Source organism: Oncorhynchus gorbuscha, linkage group LG24, assembly GCF_021184085.1.
Source record: "Oncorhynchus gorbuscha isolate QuinsamMale2020 ecotype Even-year linkage group LG24, OgorEven_v1.0, whole genome shotgun sequence".
In the NCBI taxonomy this organism is placed as follows: Eukaryota; Metazoa; Chordata; class Actinopteri; order Salmoniformes; family Salmonidae; genus Oncorhynchus; species Oncorhynchus gorbuscha.
In genome coordinates, this window is record NC_060196.1 from 43,874,139 (window position 1) to 43,888,056 (window position 13,918).

Genomic DNA, 13,918 nt, shown 5'->3' on the forward strand with positions numbered 1-13,918 from the left:
GAATAACATGGAAGGGGAAATAAACTTGGGGATTGTGGGGGATCATAGCCAGGCAAGTCTATTGTCTACACCTTAAAACACTCCAAACCAAGGAAGGGTGTAAAAGAGATATTGCTATGGCTGTGTCCCAATCTTCCAAAAATGGTGGACTTGCACAATCACTGTCATGGATTTAAAAGCTATTGATCGGTGTAAGCTGGGGGGAGTTTCCACTATTGTGACATGTTGGAATGATCCTGGAGAGAGATATGTAAATATGGCTGTTGAGCCCCCTGACTCCCCTGATCCCACAACGTGTGTGAGGGGCAGAGGTTACTGTGGTCTCAGTGCATGCGCGCGTGTGTGTGTGTGTGTGTGTGCGTGCGTGCGTGTGTGTGTCTGTGTGTGTGTGTGTGTCAGAGGAACAGCATGTTACTGCAGTTTTTCTCCCTCACATAGACTGACTGGGGTTGTTACTGCAGTTTTTCTCCCTCACATAGACTGACTGGGGTTGTTACTGCAGTTTTTCTGCCTCACATAGACTGACTGGGGTTGTTACTGCAGTTTTTCTCCCTCACATAGACTGACTGGGGTTGTTACTGCAGTTTTTCTCCCTCACATAGACTGACTGGGGTTGTTACTGCAGTTTTTCTCCCTCACATAGACTGACTGGGGTTGTTACTGCAGTTTTTCTCCCTCACATAGACTGACTGGGGTTGTTACTGCAGTTTTTCTCCCTCACATAGACTGACTGGGGTTGTTACTGCAGTTTTTCTCCCTCACATAGACTGACTGGGGTTGTTACTGCAGTTTTTCTGCCTCACATAGACTGACTGGGGTTGTTTGCAATTACTATGTGTTGTGCGTGTTTGTGTGTGTTGCTATGCGTGGTAGGTAGGGCGACAGTGTGTGTAGAGACTGTTTCAGTGCAGTTGTAGTGTTGGTGTATGACTCCTGTATGGTGTATGGGGAGAGTTCAGCCTGACTCCAGTAGAGAGAGTCTATATTTATGCTCTGTGTCTCTGACCTACACTATGTAAGTCGCTCTGGATAAGAGCGTCTGCTAAATGACTTAAATGTAAATGTAAATGTATCTGTTCTTAGAATAAAACACGTCCTGACACTTCATTGTGTGTGTCTGTGTGTATCTGTGTGTGTCTGTGGGTCTGTGTGTGTCTGACACTGACACACTGTAGCCAGACAAACAGGAACCTGCCCCCCAATACACTCACACACTTTAACCCCAAAGTCACCATTGTGTCTCTCCCTCAATGCTAATGGATGTAAACAAACACTACCTGACACACACACACACACTGGCGAGAGTGTTTTCTTCCTGCTACTCTCAGCTGGTGCAGTGTTATCTCGTGACTTGCGTCAGAGCTCTGAGACTCCCTGTCTGTGTGTGTGTGCCCTTTTCTGGGCCGGAATCCAACCCGGATCTGCCTATTCCAAATCAGTCAGTTACACCTTGTCCCAGTCCTTAAAGGCCTGATAGAGGCTGCACAACCTAATCAACAGGCTGGCCACAGCTAGGAACTATATCTCAACCTCAGTGATAAGGGCCTTAGCGGGCAATGCCCAGAGCCTAGTGCCTCTATGCTGTCTAACTCCTCAACCTAATCAACAGGCTGGCCACAGCTAGGAACTATATCTCAACCTCAGTGATAAGGGCCTTAGCGGGCAATGCCCAGAGCCTAGTGCCTATATGCTGTCTAACTCCTCAACCTAATCAACAGGCTGGCCACAGCTAGGAACTATATCTCAACCTCAGTGATAAGGGCAATGCCCAGAGCCTAGTGCCTCTATGCTGTCTAACTCCTCAACCTAATCAACAGGCTGGCCACAGCTAGGAACTATATCTCAACCTCAGTGATAAGGGCCTTAGCGGGCAATGCCCAGAGCCTAGTGCCTATATGCTGTCTAACTCCTCAACCTAATCAACAGGCTGGCCACAGCTAGGAACTATATCTCAACCTCAGTGATAAGGGCCTTAGCGGGCAATGCCCAGAGCCTAGTGCCTCTATGCTGTCTAACTCCTCAACCTAATCAACAGGCTGGCCACAGCTAGGAACTATATCTCAACCTCAGTGATAAGGGCAATGCCCAGAGCCTAGTGCCTCTATGCTGTCTAACTCCTCAACCTAATCAACAGGCTGGCCACAGCTAGGAACTATATCTCAACCTCAGTGATAAGGGCAATGCCCAGAGCCTAGTGCCTCTATGCTGTCTAACTCCTCAACCTAATCAACAGGCTGGCCACAGCTAGGGACTATATCTCAACCTCAGTGATAAGGGCAATGCCCAGAGCCTAGTGCCTCTATGCTGTCTAACTCCTCAACCTAATCAACAGGCTGGCCACAGCTAGGAACTATATCTCAACCTCAGTGATAAGGGCCTTAGCGGGTAATGCCCAGAGCCTAGTGCCTATATGCTGTCTAACTCCTCAACCTAATCAACAGGCTGGCCACAGCTAGGAACTATATCTCAACCTCAGTGATAAGGGCAATGCCCAGAGCCTAGTGCCTCTATGCTGTCTAACTCCTCAACCTAATCAACAGGCTGGCCACAGCTAGGGACTATATCTCAACCTCAGTGATAAGGGCAATGCCCAGAGCCTAGTGCCTATATGCTGTCTAACTCCTCAACCTAATCAACAGGCTGGCCACAGCTAGGAACTATATCTCAACCTCAGTGATAAGGGCAATGCCCAGAGCCTAGTGCCTCTATGCTGTCTAACTCCTCAACCTAATCAACAGGCTGGCCACAGCTAGGAACTATATCTCAACCTCAGTGATAAGGGCAATGCCCAGAGCCTAGTGCCTCTATGCTGTCTAACTCCTCAACCTAATCAACAGGCTGGCCACAGCTAGGGACTATATCTCAACCTCAGTGATAAGGGCAATGCCCAGAGCCTAGTGCCTCTATGCTGTCTAACTCCTCAACCTAATCAACAGGCTGGCCACAGCTAGGGACTATATCTCAACCTCAGTGATAAGGGCAATGCCCAGAGCCTAGTGCCTCTATGCTGTCTAACTCCTCAACCTAATCAACAGGCTGGCCACAGCTAGGGACTATATCTCAACCTCAGTGATAAGGGCAATGCCCAGAGCCTAGTGCCTCTATGCTGTCTAACTCCTCAACCTAATCAACAGGCTGGCCACAGCTAGGGACTATATCTCAACCTCAGTGATAAGGGCAATGCCCAGAGCCTAGTGCCTCTATGCTGTCTAACTCCTCAACCTAATCAACAGGCTGGCCACAGCTAGGGACTATATCTCAACCTCAGTGATAAGGGCAATGCCCAGAGCCTAGTGCCTCTATGCTGTCTAACTCCTCAACCTAATCAACAGGCTGGCCACAGCTAGGGACTATATCTCAACCTCAGTGATAAGGGCAATGCCCAGAGCCTAGTGCCTCTATGCTGTCTAACTCCTCAACCTAATCAACAGGCTGGCCACAGCTAGGGACTATATCTCAACCTCAGTGATAAGGGCCTTAATGCCCAGAGCCTAGTGCCTATATGCTGTCTAACTCCTCAACATTTACATTTACATTTAAGTCATTTAGCAGACGCTCTTATCCAGAGCGACTTACAAATTGGTGCATTCACCTTATGACATCCAGTGGGACAGTCACTTAACAATAGTGCATCTAAAACTTAGGGGGGTGGGGTGAGAGGGATTACTTAACCTATCCTAGGTATTCCTTAAAGAGGTGGGGTTTCAGGTGTCTCCGGAAGGTGGTGATTGACTCCGCTGTCCTGGCGTCGTGAGGGAGTTTGTTCCACCATTGGGGGGCCAGGGCAGCGAACAGTTTTGACTGGGCTGAGCGGGAGCTGTACTTCCTCAGTGGTAGGGAGGCGAGCAGGCCAGAGGTGGATGAACGCAGTGCCCTTGTTTGGGTGTAGGGCCTGATCAGAGCCTGGAGGTACTGAGGTGCCGTTCCCCTCACAGCTCCGTAGGCAAGCACCATGGTCTTGTAGCGGATGCGAGCTTCAACTGGAAGCCAGTGGAGAGAACGGAGGAGTGGGGTGACGTGAGAGAACTTGGGAAGGTTGAACACCAGACGGGCTGCGGCGTTCTGGATGAGTTGAAGGGGTTTAATGGCACAGGCAGGGAGCCCAGCCAACAGCGAGTTGCAGTAATCCAGACGGGAGATGACAAGTGCCTGGATTAGGACCTGCGCCGCTTCCTGTGTGAGGCAGGGTCGTACTCTGCGGATGTTGTAGAGCATGAACCTACAGGAACGGGCCACCGCCTTGATGTTAGTTGAGAACGACAGGGTGTTGTCCAGGATCACGCCAAGGTTCTTGGCGCTCTGGGAGGAGGACACAATGGAGTTGTCAACCGTGATGGCGAGATCATGGAACGGGCAGTCCTTCCCCGGGAGGAAGAGCAGCTCCGTCTTGCCGAGGTTCAGCTTGAGGTGGTGATCCGTCATCCACACTGATATGTCTGCCAGACATGCAGAGATGCGATTCGCCACCTGGTCATCAGAAGGGGGAAAGGAGAAGATTAATTGTGTGTCGTCTGCATAGCAATGATAAGAGAGACCATGTGAGGTTATGACAGAGCCAAGTGACTTGGTGTATAGCGAGAATAGGAGAGGGCCAAGAACAGAGCCCTGGGGGACACCAGTGGTGAGAGCGCGTGGTGAGGAGACAGATTCTCGCCACGCCACCTGGTAGGAGCGACCTGTCAGGTAGGACGCAATCCAAGCGTGGGCCGCGCCGGAGATGCCCAACTCTGAGAGGGTGGAGAGGAGGATCTGATGGTTCACAGTATCGAAGGCAGCCGATAGATCTAGAAGGATGAGAGCAGAGGAGAGAGAGTTAGCTTTAGCAGTGCGGAGCGCCTCCGTGATACAGAGGAGAGCAGTCTCAGTTGAATGACTAGTCTTGAAACCTGACTGATTTGGATCAAGAAGGTCATTCAGAGAGAGATAGCGGGAGAGCTGGCCAAGGACGGCACGTTCAAGAGTTTTGGAGAGAAAAGAAAGAAGGGATACTGGTCTGTAATTGTTGACATCGGAGGGATCGAGTGTAGGTTTTTTCAGAAGGGGTGCAACTCTCGCTCTCTTGAAGACGGAAGGGACGTAGCCAACGGTCAGGGATGAGTTGATGAGCGAGGTGAGGTAAGGGAGAAGGTCTCCGGAAATGGTCTGGAGAAGAGAGGAGGGGATAGGGTCAAGCGGGCAGGTTGTTGGGCGGCCGGCCGTCACAAGACGCGAGATTTCATCTGGAGAGAGAGGGGAGAAAGAGGTCAGAGCACAGGGTAGGGCAGTGTGAGCAGAACCAGCGGTGTCGTTTGACTTAGCAAACGAGGATCGGATGTCGTCGACCTTCTTTTCAAAATGGTTGACGAAGTCATCTGCAGAGAGGGAGGAGGGGGAGGGGGCGGAGGATTCAGGAGGGAGGAGAAGGTGGCAAAGAGCTTCCTAGGGTTAGAGGCAGATGCTTGGAATTTAGCGTGGTAGAAAGTGGCTTTAGCAGCAGAGACAGAGGAGGAAAATGTAGAGAGGAGGGAGTGAAAGGATGCCAGGTCCGCAGGGAGGCGAGTTTTCCTCCATTTCCGCTCGGCTGCCCGGAGCCCTGTTCTGTGAGCTCGCAATGAGTCATCGAGCCACGGAGCGGGAGGGGAGGACCGAGCCGGCCTGGAGGATAGGGGACATAGAGAGTCAAGGGATGCAGAGAGGGAGGAGAGGAGGGTTGAGGAGGCAGAATCAGGAGATAGGTGGGAGAAGGTTTGAGCGGAGGGAAGAGATGATAGGATGGAAGAGGAGAGAGTAGCGGGGGAGAGAGAGCGAAGGTTGGGACGGCGCGATACCATCCGAGTAGGGGCAGTGTGGGAGGTGTTGGATGAGAGCGAGAGGGAAAAGGATACAAGGCAGTGGTCGGAGACTTGGAGGGGAGTTGCAATGAGGTTAGTGGAAGAACAGCATCTAGTAAAGATGAGGTCGAGCGTATTGCCTGCCTTGTGAGTAGGGGGAAGGTGAGAGGGTGAGGTCAAAAGAGGAGAGGAGTGGAAAGAAGGAGGCAGAGAGGAAAGAGTCAAAGGTAGACGTGGGGAGGTTAAAGTCGCCCAGAACTGTGAGAGGTGAGCCGTCCTCAGGAAAGGAGCTTATCAAGGCATCAAGCTCATTGATGAACTCTCCGAGGGAACCTGGAGGGCGATAAATGATAAGGATGTTAAGCTTGAAAGGGCTAGTAACTGTGACAGCATGGAATTCAAAGGAGGCGATAGACAGATGGGTAAGGGGAGAAAGAGAGAATGACCACTTGGGAGAGATGAGGATCCCGGTGCCACCACCCCGCTGACCAGACGCTCTCGGGGTGTGCGAGAACACGTGGGCGGACGAAGAGAGAGCAGTAGGAGTAGCAGTGTTGTCTGTGGTGATCCATGTTTCCGTCAGTGCCAAGAAGTCGAGGGACTGGAGGGAGGCATAGGCTGAGATGAACTCTGCCTTGTTGACCGCAGATTGGCAGTTCCAGAGGCTACCGGAGACCTGGAACTCCACGTGGGTCGTGCGCGCTGGGACCACCAGAGTAGGGTGGCCGCGGCCACGCGGTGAGGAGCGTTTGTATGGTCTGTGCAGAGAGGAGAGAACAGGGATAAACAGACACATAGTTGACAGGCTACAGAAGAGGCTACGCTAATGCAAAGGAGATTGGAATGACAAGTGGACTACACGTCTCGAATGTTCAGAAAGTTAAGCTACGTAGCAAGAATCTTATTGACTAAAATGATTAAAATGATACAGTACTGCTGAAGTAGGCCAGCTGGCAGTGGGTGCGTTGTTGACACTACACTAATCAAGTCGTTCCGTTGAGTGTAATAGTTTCTGCAGTGTTGCTATTCGGGGCTAGCAGGCTAGCTAGCAGTGTTGTTTACGTTACGTTGCGTTAAAAGAACGACAATAGATGGCTAGCGAACCTAGAAGATCGCTCTAGACTACACAATTATCTTTGATACAAAGACGGCTATGTAGCTAGCTAAGTAGCTAGCTACGATCAAACAAATCAAACCGTTGTACTGTAATGAAATGAAGTGAAAATGTGATACTACCTGTGAGTGCGACCGGGTAGTTGAGTTCTATACAGAAGACGTTGGCTAGCGTTGGCTAGCTGTTGGCTAGCTAGCAGAGTCACCTACGTTAAGGACGACAAATAGCTGGCTAGCTAACCTCGGTAAATTAAGATAATCACTCTAAGACTACACGCTCTAAACCTAAACAACACAATTATCTTGGATACGATGATACGAAGACAGCAAAGACAGCTATGTAGCTAGCTAACACTAAACTAATCAAGTCGTTCAGTTGAGTGTGATAGTTTCTCCAGTGCAGCTAATCAGTGGACGTTAGCTAGCTGGCTAGTGAAGACTACGTTAGGACGGCGAAATACGATAATTACGCAATTATCTTTGATACAAAGACGGCTATGTAGCTAGCTGAGAAGAATTTGCTAAGATAAGACAAATCAAACCGTTGTGATATAATGAAATATAATGAAAAAGTTATACTACCCGTTGGAGCGACGTGCAGATGCGACCACTCGCTCCAACCGGAACCTCTACATCAACCTAATCCCAACCTAATCAACAGGCTGGCCACAGCTAGGGACTATATCTCAACCTCAGTGATAAGGGCCTTAGCGGGCAATGCCCAGAGCCTAGTGCCTATATGCTGTCTAACTCCTCAACCTAATCAACAGGCTGGCCACAGCTAGGGACTATATCTCAACCTCAGTGATAAGGGCCTTAGCGGGCAATGCCCAGAGCCTAGTGCCTATATGCTGTCTAACTCCTCAACCTAATCAACAGGCTGGCCACAGCTAGGAACTATATCTCAACCTCAGTGATAAGGGCCTTAATGCCCAGAGCCTAGTGCATCTATGCTGTCTAACTCCTCAACCTAATCAACAGGCTGGCCACAGCTAGGGACTATATCTCAACCTCAGTGATAAGGGCAATGCCCAGAGCCTAGTGCCTCTATGCTGTCTAACTCCTCAACCTAATCAACAGGCTGGCCACAGCTAGGAACTATATCTCAACCTCAGTGATAAGGGCCTTAATGCCCAGAGCCTAGTGCCTCTATGCTGTCTAACTCCTCAACCTAATCAACAGGCTGGCCACAGCTAGGGACTATATCTCAACCTCAGTGATAAGGGCAATGCCCAGAGCCTAGTGCCTCTATGCTGTCTAACTCCTCAACCTAATCAACAGGCTGGCCACAGCTAGGAACTATATCTCAACCTCAGTGATAAGGGCAATGCCCAGAGCCTAGTGCCTCTATGCTGTCTAACTCCTCAACCTAATCAACAGGCTGGCCACAGCTAGGGACTATATCTCAACCTCAGTGATAAGGGCCTTAATGCCCAGAGCCTAGTGCCTATATGCTGTCTAACTCCTCAACCTAATCAACAGGCTGGCCACAGCTAGGGACTATATCTCAACCTCAGTGATAAGGGCAATGCCCAGAGCCTAGTGCCTCTATGCTGTCTAACTCCTCAACCTAATCAACAGGCTGGCCACAGCTAGGGACTATATCTCAACCTCAGTGATAAGGGCAATGCCCAGAGCCTAGTGCCTCTATGCTGTCTAACTCCTCAACCTAATCAACAGGCTGGCCACAGCTAGGGACTATATCTCAACCTCAGTGATAAGGGCAATGCCCAGAGCCTAGTGCCTCTATGCTGTCTAACTCCTCAACCTAATCAACAGGCTGGCCACAGCTAGGAACTATATCTCAACCTCAGTGATAAGGGCCTTAATGCCCAGAGCCTAGTGCCTCTATGCTGTCTAACTCCTCAACCTAATCAACAGGCTGGCCACAGCTAGGGACTATATCTCAACCTCAGTGATAAGGGCAATGCCCAGAGCCTAGTGCCTCTATGCTGTCTAACTCCTCAACCTAATCAACAGGCTGGCCACAGCTAGGAACTATATCTCAACCTCAGTGATAAGGGCAATGCCCAGAGCCTAGTGCCTCTATGCTGTCTAACTCCTCAACCTAATCAACAGGCTGGCCACAGCTAGGGACTATATCTCAACCTCAGTGATAAGGGCCTTAATGCCCAGAGCCTAGTGCCTATATGCTGTCTAACTCCTCAACCTAATCAACAGGCTGGCCACAGCTAGGAACTATATCTCAACCTCAGTGATAAGGGCAATGCCCAGAGCCTAGTGCCTATATGCTGTCTAACTCCTCAACCTAATCAACAGGCTGGCCACAGCTAGGAACTATATCTCAACCTCAGTGATAAGGGCAATGCCCAGAGCCTAGTGCCTCTATGCTGTCTAACTCCTCAACCTAATCAACAGGCTGGCCACAGCTAGGGACTATATCTCAACCTCAGTGATAAGGGCCTTAATGCCCAGAGCCTAGTGCCTATATGCTGTCTAACTCCTCAACCTAATCAACAGGCTGGCCACAGCTAGGGACTATATCTCAACCTCAGTGATAAGGGCAATGCCCAGAGCCTAGTGCCTATATGCTGTCTAACTCCTCAACCTAATCAACAGGCTGGCCACAGCTAGGAACTATATCTCAACCTCAGTGATAAGGGCAATGCCCAGAGCCTAGTGCCTCTATGCTGTCTAACTCCTCAACCTAATCAACAGGCTGGCCACAGCTAGGGACTATATCTCAACCTCAGTGATAAGGGCAATGCCCAGAGCCTAGTGCCTCTATGCTGTCTAACTCCTCAACCTAATCAACAGGCTGGCCACAGCTAGGGACTATATCTCAACCTCAGTGATAAGGGCAATGCCCAGAGCCTAGTGCCTCTATGCTGTCTAACTCCTCAACCTAATCAACAGGCTGGCCACAGCTAGTGCCTCTATGCTGTCTAACTCCTCAACCTAATCAACAGGCTGGCCACAGCTAGTGCCTCTATGCTGTCTAACTCCTCAACCTAATCAACAGGCTGGCCACAGCTAGGGACTATATCTCAACCTCAGTGATAAGGGCAATGCCCAGAGCCTAGTGCCTCTATGCTGTCTAACTCCTCAACCTAATCAACAGGCTGGCCACAGCTAGGAACTATATCTCAACCTCAGTGATAAGGGCAATGCCCAGAGCCTAGTGCCTCTATGCTGTCTAACTCCTCAACCTAATCAACAGGCTGGCCACAGCTAGGGACTATATCTCAACCTCAGTGATAAGGGCCTTAATGCCCAGAGCCTAGTGCCTATATGCTGTCTAACTCCTCAACCTAATCAACAGGCTGGCCACAGCTAGGGACTATATCTCAACCTCAGTGATAAGGGCAATGCCCAGAGCCTAGTGCCTATATGCTGTCTAACTCCTCAACCTAATCAACAGGCTGGCCACAGCTAGGAACTATATCTCAACCTCAGTGATAAGGGCAATGCCCAGAGCCTAGTGCCTCTATGCTGTCTAACTCCTCAACCTAATCAACAGGCTGGCCACAGCTAGGGACTATATCTCAACCTCAGTGATAAGGGCAATGCCCAGAGCCTAGTGCCTCTATGCTGTCTAACTCCTCAACCTAATCAACAGGCTGGCCACAGCTAGGGACTATATCTCAACCTCAGTGATAAGGGCAATGCCCAGAGCCTAGTGCCTCTATGCTGTCTAACTCCTCAACCTAATCAACAGGCTGGCCACAGCTAGTGCCTCTATGCTGTCTAACTCCTCAACCTAATCAACAGGCTGGCCACAGCTAGTGCCTCTATGCTGTCTAACTCCTCAACCTAATCAACAGGCTGGCCACAGCTAGGGACTATATCTCAACCTCAGTGATAAGGGCAATGCCCAGAGCCTAGTGCCTCTATGCTGTCTAACTCCTCAACCTAATCAACAGGCTGGCCACAGCTAGGGACTATATCTCAACCTCAGTGATAAGGGCAATGCCCAGAGCCTAGTGCCTCTATGCTGTCTAACTCCTCAACCTAATCAACAGGCTGGCCACAGCTAGGGACTATATCTCAACCTCAGTGATAAGGGCAATGCCCAGAGCCTAGTGCCTCTATGCTGTCTAACTCCTCAACCTAATCAACAGGCTGGCCACAGCTAGGGACTATATCTCAACCTCAGTGATAAGGGCAATGCCCAGAGCCTAGTGCCTCTATGCTGTCTAACTCCTCAACCTAATCAACAGGCTGGCCACAGCTAGGGACTATATCTCAACCTCAGTGATAAGGGCAATGCCCAGAGCCTAGTGCCTCTATGCTGTCTAACTCCTCAACCTAATCAACAGGCTGGCCACAGCTAGGGACTATATCTCAACCTCAGTGATAAGGGCAATGCCCAGAGCCTAGTGCCTCTATGCTGTCTAACTCCTCAACCTAATCAACAGGCTGGCCACAGCTAGGGACTATATCTCAACCTCAGTGATAAGGGCAATGCCCAGAGCCTAGTGCCTCTATGCTGTCTAACTCCTCAACCTAATCAACAGGCTGGCCACAGCTAGGAACTATATCTCAACCTCAGTGATAAGGGCAATGCCCAGAGCCTAGTGCCTCTATGCTGTCTAACTCCTCAACCTAATCAACAGGCTGGCCACAGCTAGGGACTATATCTCAACCTCAGTGATAAGGGCAATGCCCAGAGCCTAGTGCCTCTATGCTGTCTAACTCCTCAACCTAATCAACAGGCTGGCCACAGCTAGGAACTATATCTCAACCTCAGTGATAAGGGCAATGCCCAGAGCCTAGTGCCTATATGCTGTCTAACTCCTCAACCTAATCAACAGGCTGGCCACAGCTAGGAACTATATCTCAACGTCAGTGATAAGTGCAATGCCCAGAGCCTAGTGCCTCTATGCTGTCTAACTCCTCAACCTAATCAACAGGCTGGCCACAGCTAGGGACTATATCTCAACCTCAGTGATAAGGGCAATGCCCAGAGCCTAGTGCCTCTATGCTGTCTAACTCCTCAACCTAATCAACAGGCTGGCCACAGCTAGGGACTATATCTCAACCTCAGTGATAAGGGCAATGCCCAGAGCCTAGTGCCTCTATGCTGTCTAACTCCTCAACCTAATCAACAGGCTGGCCACAGCTAGGGACTATATCTCAACCTCAGTGATAAGGGCAATGCCCAGAGCCTAGTGCCTCTATGCTGTCTAACTCCTCAACCTAATCAACAGGCTGGCCACAGCTAGGGACTATATCTCAACCTCAGTGATAAGGGCAATGCCCAGAGCCTAGTGCCTCTATGCTGTCTAACTCCTCAACCTAATCAACAGGCTGGCCACAGCTAGGGACTATATCTCAACCTCAGTGATAAGGGCCTTAATGCCCAGAGCCTAGTGCCTATATGCTGTCTAACTCCTCAACCTAATCAACAGGCTGGCCACAGCTAGGAACTATATCTCAACCTCAGTGATAAGGGCAATGCCCAGAGCCTAGTGCCTCTATGTTGTCTAACTCCTCAACCTAATCAACAGGCTGGCCACAGCTAGGGACTATATCTCAACCTCAGTGATAAGGGCAATGCCCAGAGCCTAGTGCCTCTATGTTGTCTAACTCCTCAACCTAATCAACAGGCTGGCCACAGCTAGGGACTATATCTCAACCTCAGTGATAAGGGCAATGCCCAGAGCCTAGTGCCTCTATGCTGTCTAACTCCTCAACCTAATCAACAGGCTGGCCACAGCTAGGAACTATATCTCAACCTCAGTGATAAGGGCAATGCCCAGAGCCTAGTGCCTCTATGTTGTCTAACTCCTCAACCTAATCAACAGGCTGGCCACAGCTAGGAACTATATCTCAACCTCAGTGATAAGGGCAATGCCCAGAGCCTAGTGCCTCTATGTTGTCTAACTCCTCAACCTAATCAACAGGCTGGCCACAGCTAGGGACTATATCTCAACCTCAGTGATAAGGGCAATGCCCAGAGCCTAGTGCCTCTATGTTGTCTAACTCCTCAACCTAATCAACAGGCTGGCCACAGCTAGGGACTATATCTCAACCTCAGTGATAAGGGCCTTAATGCCCAGAGCCTAGTGCCTCTATGCTGTCTAACTCCTCAACCTAATCAACAGGCTGGCCACAGCTAGGGACTATATCTCAACCTCAGTGATAAGGGCAATGCCCAGAGCCTAGTGCCTCTATGCTGTCTAACTCCTCAACCTAATCAACAGGCTGGCCACAGCTAGGGACTATATCTCAACCTCAGTGATAAGGGCAATGCCCAGAGCCTAGTGCCTCTATGCTGTCTAACTCCTCAACCTAATCAACAGGCTGACCACAGCTAGGGACTATATCTCAACCTCAGTGATAAGGGCAATGCCCAGAGCCTAGTGCCTCTATGCTGTCTAACTCCTCAACCTAATCAACAGGCTGGCCACAGCTAGGAACTATATCTCAACCTCAGTGATAAGGGCAATGCCCAGAGCCTAGTGCCTCTATGCTGTCTAACTCCTCAACCTAATCAACAGGCTGGCCACAGCTAGGAACTATATCTCAACCTCAGTGATAAGGGCAATGCCCAGAGCCTAGTGCCTATATGCTGTCTAACTCCTCAACCTAATCAACAGGCTGGCCACAGCTAGGAACTATATCTCAACCTCAGTGATAAGGGCAATGCCCAGAGCCTAGTGCCTCTATGCTGTCTAACTCCTCAACGTAATCAACAGGCTGGCCACAGCTAGGGACTATATCTCAACCTCAGTGATAAGGGCCTTAATGCCCAGAGCCTAGTGCCTCTATGCTGTCTAACTCCTCAACCTAATCAACAGGCTGGCCACAGCTAGGGACTATATCTCAACCTCAGTGATAAGGGCAATGCCCAGAGCCTAGTGCCTCTATGCTGTCTAACTCCTCAACCTAATCAACAGGCTGGCCACAGCTAGGAACTATATCTCAACCTCAGTGATAAGGGCAATGCCCAGAGCCTAGTGCCTATATGCTGTCTAACTCCTCAACCTAATCAACAGGCTGGCCACAGCTAGGAACTATATCTCAACCTC

At 50.1% G+C, this 13,918-nt stretch overlaps 1 protein-coding gene across 1 annotated transcript in view; it reads left to right on the plus strand.

Annotated features, from left to right (window-relative positions):
* The window catches only part of LOC124012737 (SH3 domain-binding protein 5-like), a 24,709-nt gene extending 23,602 nt beyond the window's left edge, over positions 1-1,107 (plus strand). The window contains exon 9 of the mRNA XM_046326652.1: positions 1-1,107. This exon is cut by the window's left edge and continues 392 nt beyond it. The gene's annotated coding sequence lies outside the window, so the exon portion shown is untranslated.
* The last annotated feature ends 12,811 nt before the right edge of the window (positions 1,108-13,918 follow it).